Below are 25,560 nucleotides of genomic sequence, written 5' to 3' on the forward strand. Positions count from 1 at the left end.
CAGCTGTAGAGGCTGCTGTCTATTAAAAAAAGCCTCACTGGCCTTTTGCCAGAAGATTGAAAGTGCAGAGGGTGCCACTCATTTTTTTTCCACTTTGAAACAAAATTATGTAAAAATGGGAAAATCATTTAGATCAGTATCAAGGGTAGTCTAACCCCCCCTCCCCCCCATGTTGAGGCACAAGTCCAATGGGTATTCCCAACTAGAACAGATCCATTGAATCATTAAATTTTGACATATCATCTGCAAACTGATTCAAATCACTCTAATAGGGAGAAACTAACTTCTAGATGCCTGCTTGGCGTCGGTAATGGGCTGGATGAGGGAGAACAAACTCCGTGTGAATCCAGGGAAAACGGAAGTACTGGTGATAGGTTCCCCAGTTTCGGGTGGTGAGATCTGTCACCCGGTCCTGAACGGGGTCACGCTCCCCTTGAAGGATTCGGTGCGCAGCTTGGGAGTGCTCCTTGATTCGTCGCTCCAGCTAACATCTCAGGTGGATGCGACGGTCAGGAGTGCTTGTTACCAGCTTCGGCTGATACGCCAGCTGCGTCCCTACCTGAACCGCAGGGACCTTGAAACTGTTGTACATGCTTTGGTAACCTCTCGATTGGATTTCTGCAATGCGCTCTACATGGGGCAACCCTTGTACCAAACCCGGAAGCTGCAAATGGTGCAGAATATGGCAGCTAGACTGGTCGCTGGCAGTTCCAGGTCGGACCATATAACACCTATCTTAAAAGATCTTCACTGGCTGCCTATTCACTTCCGAGCTCAATACAAGGTGTTGGTTTTGACCTATAAAGCCCTAAATGGCTTGGGCCCAGGGTACTTGGAGGACCGCCTCTCCCCATATAATCCGCCCCGCACACTCAGAACGTCTGGGACAAATCTGTTAGAGGTCCCCAGGTCACATTTTGTGAGGACCTCACAGAGGGCTTTTTCCATCGTTGCCCCCTCCTTTTGGAATAAGCTCCCTATAGAACTTCGCTCCGCTGCATCGCTTGATTCTTTTAAGAAAAACCTAAAAACGCACTTATTCCGGTTGGCATCCCCACCTTAGCTAATTCATTCTGTTTTTCTCTCCCTCTGTTTTCCCTACCGACCCGGACCAGTTAAATTCGATCATCTTTTCCATCTCCTTGCCCTTGTTATGTGTGGTTTATATTGATTCCTGTTCCCACTTTGTAGTAACGTTTTAATTTTTATATTGTAACTGTAATTGTAATATTGTAATTGTTTTTATCCTGTATTGCTTAATGATGTTTTAACCCTTGTAAGCTGCCTTGATCATTTTTTATGGAAAGGCGGGGTAAAAATTATTATTATTATTATTATTATTATTATTATTATTATTATTATTAATTGGATTTAGGCCTAAGAGGGCTGTATGTCCAGCAAATCCATGTCTTCTCCCTCCATAATAGTGAAAACAATATTTTAAAAAATGTTTCTCAGGTGTTAAGACAACTCCCATGAGCAGAATAGTGGATTGACAAGAACTTTGCAGTTCAGAAATTTTCTCATTTCTCTGTGTGCAGAAAACAACACTTTCAACACAGGAAGCAGCATTTCTGTGCCAAAAATAAATAAATCTAAATGTTGTTTTCTGTGCAGACAATGCTGTTTTTGTGGCTAAAAAACCACATGTTAATTTTGCACAGAATTAGTCTGAAATGACATAATTTTCTGCATTTGTACACAGAAAATAATATTTCTGCATCCAAATATTATTGTGTGCATAAAACACTATTTTTGTAGAGAAATTTTTGCTTTATGCACACAAAAAAGGTAATGTATAAATTTTGGGTGAAACAAATTCCAAAGCATGGATAGCCTTTGTTTTGAAGACTTTCTTGAAATGGGAAGAAAATTGTGGAAATTATCTGTTGCTTACTTTGAAAAAAAATATTTGTAAAGAATTACGTCCCTCTTACATACTCACACCCCAATTTCTCCTCCACTTTGAGATTAGTGGAAAGGAAAGATCCAGATGAAAATGTTGCAGTTTCTAGAAGGAGTAAGGAAGCAGTATCAGAGCCTGGATCCCTTCCTCCAAGGCTGGAGCTTTACTGAAAAAATTGGTGGGGGATTTAGGTTCTTTCCTATGGCTCCTGAAGCATTCTCCCATGACTACAGAACTGGGACACTTTTTCATGTTATGCTAGATGCAAAGGACACATATATAAGCATGTATACACAGACCCCTTGACATCTCTCTGCTGTTGTCGTTTGAGAATATCTAATGCAACTAAACTGCATATTTCTTTAAAGCAGAAGCATGATGCAGGAAAATGTTCCATTCTTCTCTGTTTTTTTTGGGGGGGGGAGACAATCTATGGGGGCAATTTTCAGTAAATGGTTCAATTCATATTTGTGGGTTTTAAGGTTTTTCTTCAAAATTAATGTATAACTAAGAATAACAAGCAGAATACAATACTTTAAATTGCTTAACATTACATAATTTGGCCCCAGATGAGACAAAACTGAGTGCCTTTTTAAACTAAAGTTTATCAGATATGGTCCAACAAATTGGCAGTTGCAAACACTGCATTTGCATGGTCTGCTATCATGGAAACTTTTTTTTAAAAAAGGGAGTATTCTGCTATTATCATGTAATGTTAAGAGAAAAAAGCCAACTCAAGCTAGCAAACTGAAGAAAATCAAGGTAATTGATATTTGGTCTCCCCCCCCCCGCCCCCAGACAGTTGTTTAGGATTTGGGTGTTTTTGTTCCCATTTGTTTCTCTGGTATGTTATATACACCAGGCAGCGTTTAAACTAGATGCTACATCCAGCATGTACATAAAAACAGAGGAGTTGTTTGCAGAAGCCTGAAGATTCAGTTCAGAATCGTTTTGGAGGAACAGAGTTACAAAAAAACTGCAGACATTTTGATTAGAAGATATCATTTTCCACTGGTCACGGCCTAAGACGTTTTTCTGCCAGAAGCATAATAGCATTTTATGCCCTCATTCATACCACTCAAGAAACATGGAAGATTATTGCATGGAGAAATATATATGTGGAATTGAAAATTCAAAACCAGGTGTTATTGCACGTGTCGGTGGCTGGGTGTGTGCAACCTGGATGCAGCCCAGACCCCAGCCGCAGCTTTTCAAAAACCAGAGCTTGATGTTTTTTAAATTCTACCAGATACGCATGGCTGGGGTCTGGGCTGCATCCGGGTTGCACTTGCCCAGCTGCCGGCACGTGTGAGAACACCCACTTTTGAATTTTCAATCACACATCTATATCAGGAATATTTCTCCATGTGATAATTTCCATAGACTAAGATCCAATAAGCACACTTGTGGAGCACAAGTGTCTGCCAGCTAGGTGGGTCAGATGTTTCTTCTTCTTTCCAACCCCCCACCACAGATTACGCAATGGTATCTATAAAGTTAAGGCTCATCTCTGTTTCCTTGGATGCCAATGACTTCAGGTGCAGCCAGGCCAATTCCAAGTGCCCTCACACACCTAGAGAAGTATGAGTAGGCTGTGAGTAGAGGCAACAAAGAAGTACAGGCTACATCTTTCTATAATATTCCCCCCCCCCCAAAAAAAAATATGCAGGTGTGGTAAGGGGTTTGTGCCTCTTTATATTACCATCAGGATTCTAACCATACCATTTAAAGCCCATCACATTTGGCACATCAGGCAGAACTTACATTGCGAACTACCTTGGGCCCCATACTAGGAGAAAGGTGGGATATAAATAAAAGAAAATAAAAATATTATATGAAAACCTCCCCCATGCCCAACAGTAAAAAATACAACCATAGCAAAATAAATAATCAGTCTTTTGGTGCCCTTTCATGACACCCATAATCTGCTGCCTGAGATAGCTACTTTACTCTACATGATAGTAGGACTGGTTATTCTAAATATATAATAATACTGTTGTAGATACATGAGATGCTTGATTTAAAAAAAAAAACCAGAAGTACATAAACTGAGAGCATTAAATGTCGACACTGATATCATTATACTTCTCAGGGTGCTCCTTTAGTATAACCCCCCATCCCTTGACTTACTCTCCTATAATGCTTTGGGTGCCATTGTGCAAAATTGTATATTTAATTTTGTCTCTTACCGCTAATAGCCATGGATAAACATGTAACTAAATCCAGTTGCTCGTTTCAGCTAGAAAATAATTAAAACCATTGCATCAATTGCTGTGAATGGTAAGTCAATCATTATGCAAATCTAATTAATTTAATGGGTTTGTTTTCGTTGTAACTACCAATTGAATTAAGACCCTGATAATCAATGGTAGATGAATGAAGACTAGTGAGATTCATGGAAGACAGATCTATCAATGGCAATTAGTTACATTAGATGAAATGGAGAGTAAAGCCATCCATTCTAAGATGCAATATCTTTTTTGGCAATCAATCCTGTCAGGTGTTTGTATGCCATCTACATTCTTTTATTTGCTATATGTAGTTATTGCCCAATAAATTCACATGGAAGAGCCTTAGTTCTAGGATTATCACAGAGACCAAAAGAAAGATTTATATCAGCATTCCCTGCACAAATAAATATTTCAGAAATTCTGCAATATTCTTGTTGCATTCTCACCTTCTGAAATTGCTTAAAGTCATATTATTGGCACCTCAGTTCATTCGCATAAATAGAACCCTGAAATCCTGAAAAAGTGTGATTATTCCCAAAGGGTTCTTGTATCATCTTTATTTTCAAGAGAATGAAAGAAAACATGAATTAAGAAAAGATAAATTGATAAAATATTTTTCAACAGTTATAGGGAGAAGACGGCATCGCAGGCTATATGTTTTCACTAACAGAACTTATAGCAAGTTGATGACTTATACCTTTGGCATGCTATAGTTAAGATACACAGTTAAGGTTTATGAGTTCAGCTGGTATTTGAGGAACAAAGAATAGTGCTTGCTCTGACTCTCCAATAGCTTGTGATCATGTTTTATTCTACGTCAGCAAGAAAGATATTCTCTGTTTAAAGCACTCAGAGGGCCTGAACATGAACCAAATTATGTCCTAGATAGTGCCCCAAGATTAGGCATTGTTTTGAAATGAAGTTTAACGTAAGTCTCCCATCCTCAGAGGAGTAAGATATCATTAGTTCTACAAACAGAGAGGAAGATCATGCATTTCCCAGAGAAGGAAAGGTTCCCCTTTCAATATATCAAGTTAAAAAAAATCTTAGCAATATCACAATATATCTTGTTTATTTTACTTACGTGTGTCATGCTACTGAAGGAATCCCCTTTGGACTTTCCAAAAAGACTAGAAGAGCACACTAGCAGCTTTGTATATAGAACTTCACACCATGTACAAATTACATTTGATGGATGTCAGGGTTTGACCTGGACAGTTTTTTTTTTAAAGTTATTTTTCCCACCATGAAACGTCAGTGGCACAAAGTGGCAAATATGACTTCCCAGCTACAATTTGGAACTACGCCTGAGACAAATCTGCAGTTTAATTTGCACATCTGCCAAAAATGATTAACCATTTCATCATCAAGTCTCCTGAAATTTTCCATTCATTTTTCTCCATGTTATGAATTGTTCTGAACTATACTCATTCCCAGTGAAGGCATCAGTCCTAGAAACATTCTGTCATGATACAATTTCTAATGATAAGGATGACAAATAATTTCATTGGATAGTCTCCTGCCACACTGTAGAATTAATGATTTGACACACCAAATTAGGAGGAGTAGCTTATACCCCAGAGGACAGGATCAAAATTCAAAATGACCTGAATAGACTAGAAAGTTGGGCCACAGCTAACAAAATGAACTTCAACAGGGAGAAATGTAAGGTACTGCACTTAGGGCGAAAAAATGAAATGCACAGATATAGGATGGGGGACACCTGGCTGAACGAGAGACTTATTCATGTGAAAGGGATCTAGGAGTCCAAATTGAACATGAGTCAACAGTGCAATGCGGCAACTAACAAGGCCAATGCTATTTTGGGCTGCATCAATAAAGGTATAGCGTCTAGATAGGGAAATAATAGCGCCACTCTATTTTGCTCTGGTCAGGCCCCACCTGCAATATTGTGTCTAGTTCTGGGCACCACAATTTAAAAAGGATGTTGAGAAACTGGAGCATGTCCAAAGGAGGGCAATTAAAATGGTGAAGGGTCTGGAAATCATGCCCTATGAGGAATGACTTAGGGAACTGGGATATTTAGCCTGGAGAAGAGAAGGTTAAGAGGTGATATGACAGCCCTGTTTAAACATTTGAAGGGATGTCATATTGAAGAGGGAGCTGACTTGTTTTCTGCTCCTCCAGAGAACAGGACCCAGAACAATGGATGCAAGCTACAGGAAAAGAGATTCCACCTCAACATTAGGAGGAACTTCCTGACAGTAAGGGCTGTTTGACAATGGAACAAACTCCCTCGGAGTGTAGTGGAGTCTCCCTCCTTGGAGGTCTTTAAGCAGAAGCAGAATGGCCATCTGTTGAAGATGCTTTCACTGAGAGTTCCTGAATGGCAGGGGGTTGGACTGGATGGCCCTTGTAGTCTCTTCCAACTCTATGATTCTATGATTCTATGGTGCCATCCTATGGAATCCAGGGATTTTAGTTTGTTGTAGCCCCAGAGCTTTGTGTGAGAGAGAAAGCTAAATATCTCACAGTACTACAAATGACAGAATTGCATAGCACTTAGCTATGTCAGTTAAAGCTGCTATTAATTATGCAATGTAGATGCAGGCTTTGTGAAAGATTCTTATGGTTTGTTGTGAGGACAAAGATGCACCTGTCCTCATCACCTCATGCATTTGTAAGGCCTATGGGGTATAACATGTACACAAAATAATGCTCACATCTTAAAATGAAAATGGCTATAATGGAACAAACATGTCAATAGGAGAAATACATGCATTAGGAAAAATGCATGAATAAATGTGTACATCAGAAAAAATGAATGCAAAATAAGCATGAATCTTCTTTTTCTTCTTCCCCCATCTGTCTCACAACTTAATATGAAACAAGGATGGGGGGGGGGGGAAGGAATTTAGTGAAATGCAGAAAATCAAGACTGGCAGACTTTCACATTTCTCTTGAGTGGGTGTGTTGCCCATGTGTTTTTCTTTTTTTCTTTTTACTGAATTTGAATTATGCCATAATGCCATGTGTTTCTTAATAACTGTCATTATTCCAACCCATTATCCCAAATGGAGGGGTGGTGGTACAGTAACTATGAAAAAAGTTGAAATTATAGATGCCTCCAGGAGGAAATAGAGGAACAGACAAGTAGTTGTGCAGGACATTGTGGGAGCTGCAGCCCCTAGAAGTAATGTTTCCAAACTCTGTGCTATACAAACTGCTAGTCAGATAGGTTAGAAAGAAGCTCAGGAAAGAGGTTGATTTGCTAGTTTGTCACAGAAACAAAAAGGACTCCTGGAAGCAATTCTAAGTGCCCTCTGTGTCCCTGTAAAGTTACCAGTAAGTCTCTGGATACTTGTTTGTTTATGCCTTCAAGTTGTTTCTGACTTATGGCAACCCTAAGGTGACCCTATCACAGGGTTTTCTGAGGTTGAGTGGGAATTCAAACCCTGGTCTCCAGAGTCATTGCCCAATAGTCAGACCACTATATCCTTAACAGATGCAGAAAAGTATGCTTGCAACATTTAAATATACAAAGCTGGGAAATATTACCTTTGAATGTAACCATCCTAAGTTATTCCAGTTAAACTGAAGCTCTGCATTCCTCTCCATAAAAACTGAGCACAGCTGTTTGCAACATCACCATTAAAACAAACTTCCTCAGTATTAAAAAAAAAACCACTCATGAAATACAAATAAAAAGTGATTAAAAAAAGAATAAATGAAAGTAAAATGTCTCATTTTATGTTAAAGGTTTGTTGTGGCATAGTTCACAACTTCAGGCTTGACAGCAATCTGCCAGTGTGCTCAGAACAGAACTTGGACAACTCCAGGGATTCCCTAACCAGCCTTCTGAGCAATTGTAGTCCAAAAAATGAACTTTCCTTAGGTTTGGATGGAACCAAATGTGGAAGTCATGGTCATCATGTGATCTTTGGTATGTGTAGAGTCAAAACACAACCAGCACTGAAGGTTTGGTGAGGAGCAAGATTATTTTCTTTGTTGTGTGTTTTCAAGTCATTTTCTGACTTATGGAATCCTAAGGAACCAATCATGGTGGATTCTTGGCTAGATTTGTTCAGAGGAGGTTTGCCAGTGCCTTCTTCTGAGGCTGAGAGAGTGTGATTTGTCTAAGGTCATTCAGTAGGTTTCATGGCCCAGTGGGGATTCAAATCATTGTCTCCAGAGTCCTAGTTCAGCACCCAAAACACTACACCACACTGGCTTGAGAGATTAATAGAAAAGCTCAAAATCCTCATTATGGTTATTAATTACCAAAAAGGAGAAGTGATTTGAAGAATATTTAAGACTATGTATTATTTGGAATTTGGAAACATTATTTTGGACTATGCCTCCCAGAATCCTCTGGCCAGGCTGGCTGGAGCATTCTGTGAGATGTAGTCTAAAAAGTAATGTTTCCAGGTTCTGGATTCGTTTTTCTAGAGAGTATATTGAGGTGCTCTTTAGGAATAACAGATACATTTCCATTACCAGTGCCTGGCAGATGCTTCATCTTTGAAAACCACCAAGTATCAGGAGATTACACATAATGTCTAAAGAGGTTTCTGCAGCGAATTGATAGAAAGCTATGAAATCAAAGTGTGAATCACTTAACACATAATCTGAAAAGTGGCAATTGTTCATTTGCCAGGTTTCATTCAGCATGCCAGTAAATTTCAACTCAAGTGTCATTTGCAAATAGACAAATGGCAAATATCTGACGAAGTGATTTTTAAAATTCCTTTAAAAAATCTACCAGCCAAGATCCACTCTTTCCCTCTTATTATGTTATTATATCATTATTAGTCATGAGCATAGACAGAGAGTTCCCAGGTGTGAGGCTGACAGACAAAGCATATGCCAATATCAAAGAAAGGCACCAACAAAAGGAATTCAAGTGCTTATTGTTCCTCTATTCACTCCTCTCCCCCCACAACATTTTTGGCATAGTGAGTGCTTTGAAAAGGTTAGTTATATACAGCCAGGTATATGCAAAGACAGGTTGACTAATATCTGAAAGATATTTTCTACTGACAAATGGCTCAACTGCTGATGCAAACCATTGAAAAGCAGTGAATGGGAGCGCCACATATTGGAATACTACTATTGACAGAGGCAAGTCTAAAAAACGACATTTTCTCTCTACCAGCCAATGATAAAAGGCTGGTCCACATGATTCCTCCAGTGCATGTTACAGCTGTAGGAAAGTTTGCTTGTGATGTCTTTGCTGTTTGCATATGCTGTAGTCCATGGGAAATTAGTCATGTCATATGCCACCAAGCTGGCACGTGGAAGGCATTATGACTGTGTGTTTAATCGTCTTCCCGAAACTGATGGGGTTTAAATATGCTTGACTGGACTGTGTACCTTTGCTGTTATTTGCCAAAAGATGAGTTCTGTACATGCCAGCACCAGAGAATGAAATAGTTCAGAAAGTGCAATTATATAACTCAGCCAATATGTAGTATCAGTTTTAAGTAATTTTTAAGGGGCTGTTAGGTCTGAATCCAATTATTAGTCCCAACTAGTGTAGATCTTTTGAATCAATGGAAATTCGATAAGTCAACACTTTGGTAAATTCCATTATTTTAATGGTGTATTCCAAATGAGACTACCAGTTGGATTTAGGCCCAGCACTGCAATTAACTTTACATTAGCACAAAATATACTGCCTAACATGGCTACTTATCTCTGGAAAATATAATGTTGAGAGGATGATGATGATGATGATGATTTTAAAAGTCTGTGGCACTTTAGAGACCAAAACATTTATTATGATATGGCTTCTCCAAATGGAGCAAATATATTTGGAGGTTGCGGTATATATATTTGCTGTAATTCCTAGGATATTTTTTAAATATTCAAATAAATTTTTTGTTGTCTTGAACTAATTGCTAGCAATTCTTGGCACCAGCTGCAACATTTTACTCCCACCCTTGAATGAGATTTTTAAAATTATTATTCTAAAGACACTTTGAACAAAATACTGTAGTGTCCTTCTCTTCTCTCTCTTTTAAAACAGAGATAAGTATAATACTATAGTGCATCATTGAAACAACACTTTTGCCTATAACCTTAAGGGGAAAGAAACCAAACAATTCAGAGAGCACAGTGAAATCCTGTGAATGATCTGTTGCTGGTTATTTCCTGGTTATTCCTGAAAATACAAAGCCCTCTCCGGTGCAACTCCAGATAGCTGTTTGCAACACATCCCACTGTACCTCCAGCCACTGCTGGCTGCCTGGCACAGGTAACACTCTTTGAGGCCAGAAAGAAGTGCCCAGCTATGTAATCAATGTAGGGTTGCCTTATCCCAGTTTTACCCGAGACAATCCCGGGTTTGTGGCCCTGGGATTGCCCCGGCCCAGTTTCAGCCATTTGTCCCGGGCCCAAGGGGCCCGAGCGCTCTCGCGCCTACACGGCACTTGCCGCAGGCCCACAGCTCCTCCTCCTCTAAGCTTGGCCATAGGAGGAGCTGCAGTGTCTCCAACTGCCCACAAGGAACAGTGGCTGGCCCAGAGGAGGAGGAGCCCAGGTAGGCCAGGGCCACCACCGCCATTTGCCACGCGTTTGGCGCAGCAGCGGTGGAGGGGGAAAGAGAGAGGCCTGTGTAGGCCTCTCTCCTTTGGCGGGGGGCTTCCCTCCCCTCTTTGGCTCCACCGGCCACCCGGGACGAAGCTGAGGGGGAGAAGGAAGCCTTGCCACAGCAAGGCTTCCTTCCCTTCTTCGGCCTCGGCTGCAGCACGAAGCCGAAGAAGGGAAGGGACCTTCGCCAAGGCGAGGCTGCCTTCCCTTCTTCGACTCCGGATGCAGGACGAAGCCGAAGAAGGGAAGGGAGCCTTGCCTGTTCCCCTCTTCCTCCTCTTGTTCTTCTTCCTCTCTTCCTCCTCTTCTTCTTCCTCCTCCTCTTCCTCCTCCTCCTCTTCTTCTTCCCCCTTCCTCTTCTTTCTCCTCTTGTTCTTCCCCTCCTCTTCTTCCCCTCTTCCTCTTCTTCTTCCCCTTCCTCTTCTTCTCACTCCTTCTTCCCCTCCTCCTATTTTTATCTTCTTTTTCCTACTCTTCTTCTTTCTCCTGCTTTTCTTCTTTCTCCTTCTCATTCATTTTTCTCCTCCCCCTTCTTCCTCCTCTGTTGTTGTTGTTGTTGTTGTGTACCTTCAGCTCCTTTCCAACTTATGGAGACCCTAAGTGGGATTGCTATGCATACCTTCAAGTCATTTTCAAGTTATGGCAACTCTAAAGTGAATCTATCATGGGGTTTTCTTAGCAAGGGATTTGCCACTGCCATCCTCTGAGGCTGAGAGAGTGTGACTTGCCCAAGATCACCCAATGGGTTTACATGGACAAGCAGGGAATCAAACTCTGGTCTCCAGATTTACAGTCCAATGCTGAAACCACTGCACTATGCTGGAGTGTGGTAACCTCTTATTTTCCTGTTCAAAACCCCACAAAAATGAATATATATCTTCAGTAGCCATGTCTGGCTTCCATGGCATGCACACTCAGTTTCCTGGGCATGCACACTCAGTTTCTAGGGGGGGGGGTGCCTTTAACTTCTCCTGAGATGCTGAGAGAGTGTGACTTGCTGCCCAGAGTCACCCAGTGGGTTTCCATGGCCGAGCTGGCATTTGAACCCTGGTCTCCCATTGCCCTGGGCCACTACACTATCCTGGACCCTCCACTGCACTTAAAGGTACAGTACTCAGTTGTTTTTTATTCTTGTGTACAGTACCTTCAAGTTGTTTTCCACCATATGGTGATCCTAAAGTAAACCTATCCTGGGGTTTGCTTGGCAAAGTTTGGTCAGAGGAGGTTTGCCATGGCTTTCCACTGAGGAGCCTGAGAGAGTGTGACTTGCTTGAGCTTGAGGTCACCCAATAGGCAGGGAAGTGAACCCTGGTCTCCAGAGTCCTAGTCCTCCACACAAAGCCACATCCCAAACTTATATCCAGAAAGAATGTCAAAATGTCCTCCATTTTGAACATGCCTAAGAAGCATGCATTTATATTAATGCTTTTTGAATGACTTTTTTTTAGTTGTTTGTGTCCTCCATTTACAAAATATGTCCTACATTGGGGGGGGGGGGCAAATTTTGTCCTACATTTGTCCTACAGGTTTTTTTACATTTGTCCCGGTTTGGAGGTAGACAATTATGGCAACCCCAAATCAATGCTGGGCACCTTGTTTTGGGCCTCAGAGGAAGCAGAATATATATTGTACTGTGGCAAATAATTCACCTTGCATTCATATGTTACTAACAATGGCAGGATACAGACTGCCCAAAAGGGCGGTCTGCCGCTACCCTAGTTTGCTGCGCGAGGGAGCCGCAGTGGACAAACCATGCGGCTCCCTCGCGCAGCAAAAAGAACCCTCACAAAGCAGGTTCTTTTTGCGGCACCGTTGTGATGCTGCAAGGCGCCAATGGCTCACTTGCGGCATCATAAAGGTGCCGAGACGTGCAGACTCTAGGCATCCATCACATCAAAATGGCGGCGCCCGTATGTACAGGGCGCCGCCATTTTGATGCCCTCGTCACGTGCGAGGGGCTTCTGAAAGCACTGCCCCTCACACGTGACGACAGCGTCCCATAGGGCCTGTCTATCAAGTGCCAAAATTCTAGTTACAGGGACTCAGTAATTCAAAGCCTCTTTGCCAAGTAACAATGACAATGTCCACTGGAAATTTTTTTATAGGTGCAGCTATTCCTATGGACAGGATCATAGGGGTTGTTCCCACTACGGTTTAAACTGGATCCCAATCTTCTTACATTGATTGAGATTATATAATTTTGGATTCAGCCTGAAAATCCCAAATCTAAATACAAAATAGATTAAAAAAAATACATAATTCAAAAAGCATTATAACTGACCCTTTCATTCCCTCCTAAATCCATCTCTTAAAATCATATTGCCTAATTCAAAGTAATAAAGACCTAATTCTTTTCCTTGGCAATTAAAGCTCTCCTCTATCTCTCTCCCTCTCAACCATTTTGTACGTTTTCTCACCTGTGAGGCCAAAGCCAAACTAATAAATCATAGGGAGAATGTGTGCATTTCAGTTTCCCCACATTTGATTTTCAGAAATTTTAATTTATATAAAAAAGGCATATTATAGAAATTCATGTTTTAAAAAAGAAAAAGTTTACTTTGCTCTAGAAATAGGCCACAAAGTAATGGATTCAAGAGATTCCCTCTAAACATTAGGTGATTGATGGTAAGAGGTGATCAACAGTGAAATATGTTGTCTCGGAGTGTGGTGTAGGCGGGATACACACCACCAAAATGTAGCGTGGCGGCGGTGATTTTAGGGTTAGGGAGCACGTACCATTCGCACGTTCCCTAACCCTAGTACATACTAGGGTTAGCCTAGTACATACTGGGAGCAAAATATGGTGGCACCCTGTCATTATGACGTGATGGACGCATAGTGTCAGCACATCATGCACCCCTTGTGACGCCGTGAGTGTGCCATTGGCACACTGCAACGTCACAAGGGCGCCACAGAAAGAACCTGCTTTTTAAGGGTTCTTTTTGCTCCGCGGGGAAGCCCCGCAGTCTGGAAGCTGCGGCTTCCCCATGGAGCAAGCCAGGGTGGTGGGAGACAGCCCGTTTTGGGCGGTCTGTATCCCACCGTAGTCTCCTTCTTTAGAGGTTTTTAAACAGAGGCTGGAGGCCCATCTGTTGGAAGTACTTTGGTTGTATGCTCCTGCATGGCAGGGGATTGGATTGGATGACCCTTGTGGTCTCTTCCAACTCTCTGATTCTCACTCGTCTCTACTTGTGATTAATTTTGGCCTATGTCAATTTTTCCATGGTAGATTCCTTCCATCTCTTCACTTCTCTTTTTCTCTCTTTTTCTTTGAGACATTTTGGCTGTCAAACACAGCCCTCAAAGCTCTTTATTCTTTTTCTCATTTAGAGAAGACAGGACAATTTTGTCATCTGCTGGTGTTTTGTGGGCCTTGTGGTTTTAAAACTTAGCAACCAGAAACAAAGATGTGTGTTCACACTCACCACCTCCAACAAAATCAATAAGTGGTGGTGTCTGCATGTGCTGTGACCCCAGTGTGAGAGGGGGAAAAAATCCCTAAATCCTGTGTCAAATCATCGCAGCACAATTAATAAAGCCATCCCAGCTGCAGAAAAGGAAACATTCTATCAATTAATTTTCCTTTCATAATATCCTTCTTTGCTTGGGATTTGGATCCACTCATTTAACACTAGATACATGGGGGCCTTCCTGGAAAAGATGCTTTATACAGATTCTCTCTCTCTCTCTCTCTCTCTCTCCTTTTGTTTGTGCATGTCTGTTTTGAGCTTATGTCAGTTGCAAGCACAGATTCTTATGGCACAAGCATCAGACATATATCACATATGAAAGAGTACAGAAAGCAGCATGAGCTGGCAAAGGTGAATATTCACCTGACTCTAGATATTCCTGAAATAGGCATTTTTTTTAAAAAAAAAGGCTACATTTAAAAGTAGAAAAACAGATCGGCAGATCGGTAGTTCAAGGTCCAAGTGCCGCATGATGAAGTAAGCTCCCATCACTAGTCCCAGCTTCTGACAACCTAGCAGTTCAAAAGTGTGTAAAAGTGCAAGTAGATAAATAGGTATAACTTTGATGGGAAGGTAAGAGCAATCCATGCACTCATGCTAGTCACATGGCCACAGAGGCATCTTTGACAACCTTGGCTCCCTCGGATTAGTAATGGAGATGACTTACAGTTGGACATGACTTGACAATCATGACAAAGGGGAAACCTTTACTTTTTTTTTTTAGTTATATACTGCTCCACCATTTGTAAAGAAAAATTGCAGGCCAATTCTCAAAATGCCATAAAGAAAAATTACATTTACCAAAGATATCATTCACATAGCATTGGATCAAGGATCTTCCTTCTGTGGCTAGAAGAGTCAGTTTACTCAACCATCCACCCATTACTGAAGCTCATCCAATTCAACAGGTTCTCAAATTTTGCATTTTTAGAGGGCTGGAGGAGCTGCCACAGCTGAGGAATATGCTTCTGCCAACTTGGTGGTATGTGCCTGAAACTGAATCAAATGTCATGTTTCACAATTTTCTGCTAACCTTAGATTTTACTCTTTGTATTAAACAGACTTCTATAAGATTAACTACACTTTCCAGAATATTGAATGCAACTGTTCATCAGCTAGTGTGCAGAGATAAGAACTACTATAATAATTAATGCAGAGAGATAGAAATTGATCACAAAAAAGGAAGAATTAAAGACTTCTTCCACAAGATCTGAGAAATCAAAGAAAAATGTAAACCTATAATAGGGATGATATGCGACCAACAGCATAGCCAAGTAGAAGTAAACAGAAAACACGATGGAAACAATACATGGAAAAACTATGTAAAAGAGAATTATGTAAAAGACATGAAAGGATGACAGAATGATCTCAAGAAGAATCATATGAAGATGAAGTTTCAGCTTTAGAAAGTGAAGTAGAAGCAGCAATCAGAGCACTGAGGATAAATAAATATCCAGGAACAAGATGTCATACCAATAGAGCTGCTTCAATGTACAAAAATAGAAGCTACTCCAATTCTTTCTAAAACCTGTCCACAAAACTAAACAATGCCCACAGACTGGAAATGATCAATATACATTACAGTACCAAAGAAAGGAGATGCAGGGGATTGTAGCACTTACAGAAATATTACATTAATTTTCCATGCAAGCAAAGTGAAATTCAAAATTCTACAACAAAGACTTTTACAATATGCTGAAAGAGAAATGCCAGATGTTTAAGGTAGTTTCCGGAAAGGAAGAGGTATTAGGGATCATATTGCAAGGATATGTTGGATAAATGAATGTACTAAATAATTTCAAAAAGGAAATTAGCCTGTGCTTTATGGACTACGCCTCTGATTGCGTAGATCACAAAAAGCTATGGCTCACTCTTAGAGAAATTGGGGTGATACCTGTGTAATCTGTACTCAGATCAAAAAGAGTACTGTACTGTCAGGACAGACTACGGATAAGTTGAGTGGTTTCCAGTTGGCAAAGGAGTCAGCAAGGCTATGTTTTATCACTCTATTGGTTTAACTTGTTTGTTGAAAACATCATATGTAAAGCAGGATTAGATTTGTAAGAAGGAGGTGTGAAAATTGAAGGAAGGAATATCAGCAGTCTAAAATATGCAGATAATGCCATACTAAGAAAATACCAAATGTTTGAAATTATTATTGCAGAAAGTCAAGAAAGAAAGTGAAAAGACAGGTTTACAGGTGAACATTAAAAAAGAAAAATAATGACCACATAAGATTTAGATAACTTCAAAGTAGAAAATAAAGACATTGAAATATTTAAAGATTTTTCATACTTTGACTCAATCATTCATCTGAGACTGCAGTCATGAAATCAGAAGAAGATTGAGGCTTGGGAGGGCACCTGTGAAGGAACTAGATAAAATTCTGATATGTAAAGATATATTACTGAATATTAAAATCAGGATGATCCATGCCATAATATTTCTCATCTCTATGTATGAGTGTGAAAGCTGGATGGTGAAGAGGCCTGACAGGAAGAAATTCAACTCAGTTGAGTTTGGTGCTGGAGAGTTCTGTAGCTACCATGGGCTGTTAAAAAGACAAATAAATTGACCCTAGAGCAAATCAAGCCTTAACTCTCCCTAGAATTCAGGGTGACTAAACTGAGTCTTTTGTACTTGGCCATATAATGAGGAGACATGACCCACTAGAAAAGATGATAATGCTTGATAAGGTAAAGGGCAATAGGAAGAGAGGGAGACCACACCCTAGATGGGTAGATTCAGTCAAGGAAGCCATAATCATGAGTCTGCAGAACCTGAGCAGGGGTGCTGAAGATAGGATAACTTGGCATCTAATTCATGGAGTCACCATGATCAAAGTCAACTTGAGCAGCTAATAACAATATACTTTCCTGGAAAGTCCTGTTGCACTTACTAGGTTCCTTCAGCTATGCACAAGGCAAGACAAGAAATCTATGATTCTGTAATGCTTAGCAAATAAAGGTATCATTATTTACTTAAGCATTAACTATCCATTACTTAAATTTTAGTTTTAGTCTGAAATTTCTTTATTGCAGAAAACAAAATGTTTTAGAAAGAGTGAACACGACTGTACTTTTATTTCCGTTTCTAAGAGCAACCACTTAGATTTTCCAGTGAGTGGGTGCTGTTAACACAACAAGAACGTGCCAGTATTTCATCCAGCAACAAGAGACAGATGATGTGGCAGATCTACTCAGAGATCCTTCCTGGAATCCTTCCGATTTGAAACAGCTGCTGTCAAGTTAAAAGATGGATGCTTGTGGCATTCAAGAGTTTTTATGATATCTATAAATGTATGGCTTGCAAAATGAAACTGATATGGTCCACATATCACGTAAGGTCAGGATGTTCCTTTATACCTTTGATCCAGGTCAAATCATTCCATCTTTCATTGTTACTGTGCAGATTTTGCTTTTATGTGGACTTACTTCTATATGTTTCAGCTGTGGCCCATTTATTTTGCTTGAGTTTAGAATTTAAGAGCTCAGCCTTTGCTCCATTTTTAAAGTAATGTGTAAATGTTGTACAATATGTAATTGTGGTGATTTTATATTTTCTTTAATTTCTCTCTGACCAATTCTTGAAATTTCACATTATCGAATACTTTTCTGCTATGGTTAAAGAGGGTCTTAGGGCCGGAGCAGGCGGGTGCGAATGAGCAGCCTGAGTCTGCTCCGAGTTGAAGCAGGTCTGAACGCCCTGACTGCATGGCCTGCTCCCAAGGCGGGCTGTACACATAGGGTCCAACAAGAGATGGATTATCCCAGCTCCTTTTTCCTCCAGTCTAACAGACCAGAGCACAGCTTTGGTGTGGCTTCCAGTTGGATTGGAGGCGGGCACCATCCAAAGTAGCCAGAAGCAGCTTCATTCTGCCTGTCTGTTTCACCCCATAGTAACTCGAATGTGCCTTTCAAAATAGTAATATGTTGCCATGCTTTTAAACACATTTGCAACTGAATGGCTTTAAAAAGGATTATCTTCCATCTTCTCTTGGGGAAATATAGGCTGCAAGCCTGATTGTGTCATACATCAGTGTAAATTCCCTCACACATGCAGTATTTTGGGCCACTTTAAAAGTAAGTCTCCAGCTATTAGAAAAAATTTATGTGGCAAACTATGGAAGTATTCTTTTGATGGTATGTTTATTAAAACTATCTTACAGTATAACATCATCTCCATATTTACATCTTTACAAAATAAGTTTTCTTATTCTTATTTCTTATCCAAATTTTTATTTTTATTTCTTATTCAAAATAATTCTTTCTACTGTCTGGATAATGGCTTTACTTGATTCAATATGTCTTTCATTTTTGCTATCTATATTTCTTATAATCTCCTGCAACAAATGGAAATCTTTTTACCATTATTATTATTATTATTCGACTTCAAAACATTCTATGGTCACTTTAAATCTGTATTTTTACACATGTATTTAATATAGCATTCAAAATTGCACTCTAAGATAATAACAATTAAAAGAGGAATAGATAAAATTACCATATAGAATTTTATCTATTCCTCTTTTAATTGTTATTATCTTAGAATGTACGCCTTGGGCAGGCTTTTATTTACTCCTAATTTTACCGACTTTGTACAGCGCTGTGTATAATTACAGCGCTATAGAAATAAAGTTTAATAATAATAATAATAATAATAATAATAATCTTATACAATCTGATCAATACCACCTTATGTTGTCATGTTAATCTTTAAAGCCTACTGTATACCAACTTTGGGTTAGTTTATTAGAAGATTTCAGTGTTTTACAAAACCTGCTGTAGATCTTTCTCTTATCAAGCAGGTGAATTTGTCCATTTCTGACAGATCATACAATTTAAGAAGCCAATTGTCTTGAGTTGGTATATTCCATTCCTCTATGAACATGAGCCCTGCTGCAGTCAGCATATATAACACAGCCTTTTTATATTTCTTTTCTAGATGGCTATCAAGCATATTTAAAAAGTAAAGTTTCAGATGAATTTTCACATTTAAAATTTCTATCATCAGTTTATTGAACTGGGCCCAGAACATCCTTGCCTTAATACATGACCACGTGGCGTGGAAAAAAAGCCATACCAACATTATATGAGCATTTCCAACACTTATTGCTTTGACCTTTATACACTCTTGCTAATTTGTCTCGTGAGAAGTGCCATCTCTAAAGCATTTTGTAATAGTTTTTCTTTAGACTGTGATTCAAAGTAAATTTCAGAACCTTTTGACCATGTCCTTAAACATATGGAGACACTGTTCTGTCAAATTGTTCTGCCAGATGCAAGTCTGTCCTTGCCTTTCAGACATGTGGGAGTGAGAATGATTGGTGGGAGCAACAGGAATACAGGAAGTGAAGGAGGGAACCATTACAAGAGCGCAAGGAAAGTCAAGGGAGAGAGTGAAAGAGACAGGAAAGTGAACACTGCCACTGTCCTTATGTAAGAAGCGAGGGCATTGTAGGCCATTGGGTGGCTGAGGGTACAAGTAGCAGGGAAGAGAAAGTGAGCAAATGTGTGTGCAAGAAGCATGGATGGATGCAAGAGAGAGATACACATTGCAAGGGCTTGCAGGGAAGTGTGTGAGAGAGGGTAGGAGAGATGGGAGATTGAGTGGTGTGAGCATCAGAGTGCAAAAAGCAAGGGAGGAATCAATGGCATCACTGAGGTTGGTGTCAACTATTGCTGGGAGGGAAATTGCCCTGCCCTGCCATTTTTTCACTCACCCAGTAGCTGTGCCAGTCCCACCAGTTGCTCCACCTCACTGGATGACATGCCACTCTGTCACACACACCCCAGTGATGCCTCTGGGAAGGATGCATTGCAAGAGTGCAAGGAGAGGCAAGGAAGGAGTAGGACAAATGGAAGAGTAGGTAATGTGAGTACTAGAGTACAAGATGCAAGGGAGGCATGCATTGAAAGAGTGTGCGAGGCTGCAAGAGGGGAATAGGAGAGACAGAAGAGCGAGGGTGTGAGTGGTGGAGAGCAAGTAGGGGGTCACTGTGACGGCACAAGGTGAGCAAAGGAGGGAATAGGTATGGGAGGGAGACAGGAGAGTGAGCAGTGTGCGATACAAGTGCAAGAAGCAAAAGAGCACACCAAGAGGCCTGAAAAGAGACAAGAGAGGGAATAAGAGGCACAAGAGAGCAAGTGGTACAAGCAGCTGAATGCATGAAACAAGGAATGGATGCATTGGGAGACCATGAAGTGAGACAAAGGGACAGTAAGAGAGTGGCAATGGCAGGGCGAGTGGCAGAATGCAAGAAGCAAGTGAGGGATCATGCAAGGGTGCAAGGCAAGAGGGGCAAGAAGAAAAGAAGAGACACATTGTGAAGGCATGAGGAGAAATGAGGGAAGGAGTAGAAGTGAAGGGAAAGTGGAGCCCTGGTGGCGCAGTGGTTAAATGCCTGTACTGCAGCCATTCACTCGAAACCACAAGGTTGCGAGTTCAAGACCAGCAAAAGGGCCCAAGCTCGACTCAGGTTTGCATCCTTCCGAGGTCGCTAAAATGAGTACCCAGACTGTTGGGGGCAAATTAGCTTACTTGCTAATTAGCTTACTTGCTGTTCACCGCTATGATCTTTGGAATAGCGGTATATAAATAAAACAAATTATTAATTATTATTATTAAAGTTGGTGGAGGTCTGGATGTTGGCAGTGTGCTGCTAGAGCACGAGGTGAGGTAAGCCAGTGAATAGGAGAGATGAGAGAATGAAGGATGGGGAGAGACAGGTGCAGTGGCAGGGTGCAAGAAGCAAGACCATGAGGCATGATGTAGGCCCCCATTGTAGGGAAAGGGGCAAGGGAGGGTGATGTGGTAATGCAAGGCAAGGGATGGTGGGAAGTGAGTAGAAGATGCAGCAGCAGAGCACAAAGAACTAGAGAGGGGAGTATGGTGGAGGCATGAAGTAAGGAGGAAGTATAGGGGTGGGGCTAGTGAAGAATACGATGAAGGAGGCAAGGTGATGGCAGCAGCTACTGCTGCCATAGAAATCCTCCAGAAGGAAGGGATCACAACAGTACATTGCTCCTGTGCTCTGATCCCTGAGGCAGGCACCTCATGATGCTACTCTATGGAAAGAAGGAGCTGGGGAAAAGTAAGAGGAGATATCCATGTAGATAGATGTGAATCTCAAGTTTTTGGGGAAATGGATCCAAACCATGATTTTAAAAAGTGTCTTTATGATGGAATGACTCTACAGTTATTTGTCTTGGGAGTATGTTGTGGGCATTTGAACTGTTTACTCACACACATGCCCTGCTAAGTTAAATGCTGTTAAGAGAGCAATACTATTTACCTCTATAATGCAAATGCTATCGGGAAAACAAAATAGCAGCTGAAAGGGTGAGAAGATAGAAAGTATTTACGTTGAAGACAAATACTCTCTCTCTGTGTGTGTGTGTGTGTGTGTGTGTGTGTGTGTATTAGAGAGGAAGATCGAGATCTGTCACATTGGACTGGAATTTACTTTGATTTCTTTTCCACCAAGAGGCACGTTTTAAAGTTTTCAAGGAGATAGCTACATTAGCTTTTGCAGCAAAACAAAGGATCTACTATGTACTCTTATCTAACCAACAGTATCTACCCTAACAGCTAACAAGTTTTATTTGATATATCCTTTGGTGGACCACAGCGTGCATGCAGCAGAGTCTAAGTTGGGAAATATTTATACATTTGGTTATGATGGAAGAAAGTAATTAGTGAGGTAGGAAGGAATGGAGATGAAAAAAGTACAAACATTTATCATTACATTAACTTGCATTAACAAAAAAATTAATAATAATATTGATTTATAATGCCCTTTCCACCAAATTGGATGAGAGGACAGACATCCTAGCATAAATGAGCTGTACGTTTTAATGAAAGTCAAATAGGTAAAAGATAGCTTATTTTCCAGTTAAAATAAAATACTTATTCTGAATCTCTGCAGGAAATCAGTCTGTGCTCCCCACGTTCAAGTACTTCCATTTATCCTTACTTTCCTCTGCAACTTGCTCTGTAAGTCAGATGGCAGTCTTTCAGCAGGCCCTGTGAATGTATTGTATTTTGCCTTCAGTGAAAAAAAATAATTAATGAATGAGTGGATAATAGTAATCTGATGAGATTGCTAATCACTGAAAGTTCTTTTATTTAAACTGCACTGGCCACTTTATATGGTTTCCCTCTCCTTAATAATCAATCCTCACAGCAACCCTGTAGGGTTGGTTTGCTGAGGGTGGCGTGGTGGTGTACGTATTGGACTATGACTCAGGAAATCAGGGTTCGATTGCTGGTTCAGCCATGAAACCCACTGGGTGACCTTGGGCAAGTCACATGCTGTCAACCCCGAGGAAGGGCAATGGCAAACCTCCTCTGAACAAATCTAGCCAAGAAAACCCCATAATAGGGTTGCTTTAGGGTAAACATAAGTCTCAAACAGTCCAACACTATGCTGGCTCTCTCAAATATTTGCTAGAACAATTAAGCTTGGGTACTATTCACCTATATGTCCACCAGAGGGCTTCTATTTGAAAACAATTGGCATGCAATTATTTACATGTGGCAAGTGGCTAATGAAAAATATTGCCATGTATGTGCATGTCTCTGTGTTTGTGTACATGTATGTGCAGATGTATACTCCTCAATACAAGAAGTTGTATTGGCAGTTGAGATAGGTCTTAAATCGTGAAATTTCAGAAATGCATCTAGTCATTAAGCGGACATGAATGGATAGGCCCAGAGTGAACATGGTGTAGTGGTTTGAGCATTGGACTAGGACTCTGGAGACCAATCCCCACTTGTTCATGGGAACCCATTAGGTGATCTTGGGCAAGTCACACTCTCTCAGCCTCAGAGGGAGGCAAAGGCACACTCCCCAAAGCAAATCTTGTCAAGAAAACCTTGTGATAGGTTCCCTTTAGGGTTGCCATAAGTTGGAAATGACTTGAAGGCACACCACCACAACAAAAAATGGCCCAAAACACCACACTTCAATATAATCAAATATGCCTTCCTTCACAACACTACATTTCAGTAAAAACTAATATGCCTTCCATTAAGGTGGAGATTAAAAAGGGGCTCATTTCTTTACCTTGTACAATGACCAAATTAACCTTAGAGATGTGATAGGCTGAAGCAAAAGAAGAAAATAATGTAATAGGAACAAATGCATGAATAGAGATGCCATATTGTAAACGTTACCACTTGAAAAACTGTTTGTCTGTATTAAGGAGAATTTTATATTTTCTGTGGTTAGCCAGATTTCTGGTGAGGTGTTAGTGTGATATCATTCTTCCCAACCATTGTTTGTCAAGAGAATGAAGGCTCCATTCATCACTTATGGAGACACTAGTAGATGTGAATCTGTGAAGTCGAAGGCTTTCATGGCCGGCATCCATAGTTTCTTCCTGATGTTTCGCCAGCATCTGTGGCTGGCATCTTCAGAGAATGTTTGCCGGGAAAAAGTGAGGCCTGCCATCAGCAACAGAACAATACACGTGCAAATCATTCCTGCATTCCCAGGCTCACACAGTGTGTGTGTGTGTGTGTGTACATACACCCACTTTTCCCAGGCAAACATTCTCTGAAGATGCCAACCACAGATGCTGGTGAAACGTCAGGAAGAAACTCTTCTAGAACATGGCCACATAGCCCAAAAACCCCACAAAAGATGTGAATCTTTTTCTCACCCAAGTGTTGCCTGCAAATGAGCAAATAGAGTGGAATACTGCATGCAATTTCCTATTTCCTACCAAATATAGTCATATTTAACTCCTAAAACACATAAAGCCATAAAGCCATTCCATGTCTGCTCTGCTAAATATTTGGGAAGGTTTGACTCAAAATAAAGGCATGCACAAATGCATACATAAAATTCAGATTTTTTAAGGACCTCAGAAGGGACCCCATACAGAGAAGTGTGACACACCATTTGAAAGATTTTAACCATTTGCTTTCAAAACAGTACTTATTTGAAGTTTTGCTGTAACAACATAAATAAAATCAACTTTTATTACTGCATTGCACGGCAACACATTTTCATTTGATTTTGAAGGGATGTTTGGTATGGTCTTCCTTAACATGTTGGTTGTGACATACAAAGAATTGGGGGTCCAGAGGAAAGCACCCAGTTATTTTTCCATTCATACAGAGTACTGTAGTGTGTTTGTGGGCAGTTGAGATAATAGGTGACAGGCTCCATGTGTTGATAGATGGTTGAGTCTTTATTTTCTTATTGTTTAAAAAAGCACAATACATTTTGGCCACTATCAAAATTGGCCTTTTTTTCAAGAGCCAAATGAAAATTTGAGAGCTCTTTGCTTAATGGTCCAATTTTTTGGAGAGTGCCTTATACAATTTTCTATTTGAAATTATACATATTTCTGTTTGAAATATACCTCCTGAAGAAGGCCAATTCTGATAGAGACCAAAACATGTTGCTTTTTTAAAATAAAATAAAGTAGTGATCATCTATCAGCATGTGGAGCCTACTTTATATACTTGTCTATAAGTCAAAAAAAATTATGCCCAAAAATTGACCCCAAAATCCCAGGTTGACTTATTTACGGGTCAGTATGGTAATGTGATAGCAGCTCTTTCAGATTTCGCTATGCAGCAGTTTCTTTCTCTCTTGAGCCAAGCAGAAAGAGTCCTGGGTGACTGATTCCTGTTTGTCCCTCTCCAGCCTGTGCCACCCTGTTATGGCAAGATCCATAATTTTGGTACCCAAACCTGCTCTTGAGTGATGACTGATTGCTGCTTCTTTAAGAGTGCTTCTTGCCGCATGCACACATACATACACTAAAGGAGCCTCCAAGTTTTACCCTCAACTTATCCACAGGTCATGGTAAAATTCATAATTTTAGGCCCAAAACCTGCTCTCAATTTATGGGTCAACTTATTGTAGAGTATATACGCTATCTGCTATATTGCTTTTGTGGGAATACGTGCTCATCAGTTCTTCCCTTTGGTCATTTGGAAGAGACATGCTTTCTCAAATGCAAATGAAACTAATGGGCAAGGTGAAAATGTTCTGACATTTAATGAAATAGGTCCTCATCCTCCAGAACAACTATACCTTACATTCTGAAGTCCAGTCTCTCCTTCATATCATGTTTTATTTATTTATTATCCCATTTTTCACGCTTTCAAAAATAAATAAATAAATAAACACAAAAACAGAATGCTAAATTAGATGTCACTGTTGTGATCTGACATAGCTGTACTTAACAATTACTGTACACAGTTATTTACCATCTTGCATCCTACCCTTTGAAAACCCTTGAGATAATTCTTTAGGTGGTCTGGAAGGCTGTGGATGTGATGGAGTGAGGGAGTTCCACCAGCAGAATGCTGGATGTAGCTCTATGGTTCAGAGTCCTGTTTAGTCTTGATTACACACAAGTACTGCAGTTTTGGTGCTGTG

The sequence above is a fragment of the Sceloporus undulatus genome, chromosome 3, assembly GCF_019175285.1.
Source record: "Sceloporus undulatus isolate JIND9_A2432 ecotype Alabama chromosome 3, SceUnd_v1.1, whole genome shotgun sequence".
NCBI lineage: Eukaryota > Metazoa > Chordata > Lepidosauria > Squamata > Phrynosomatidae > Sceloporus > Sceloporus undulatus.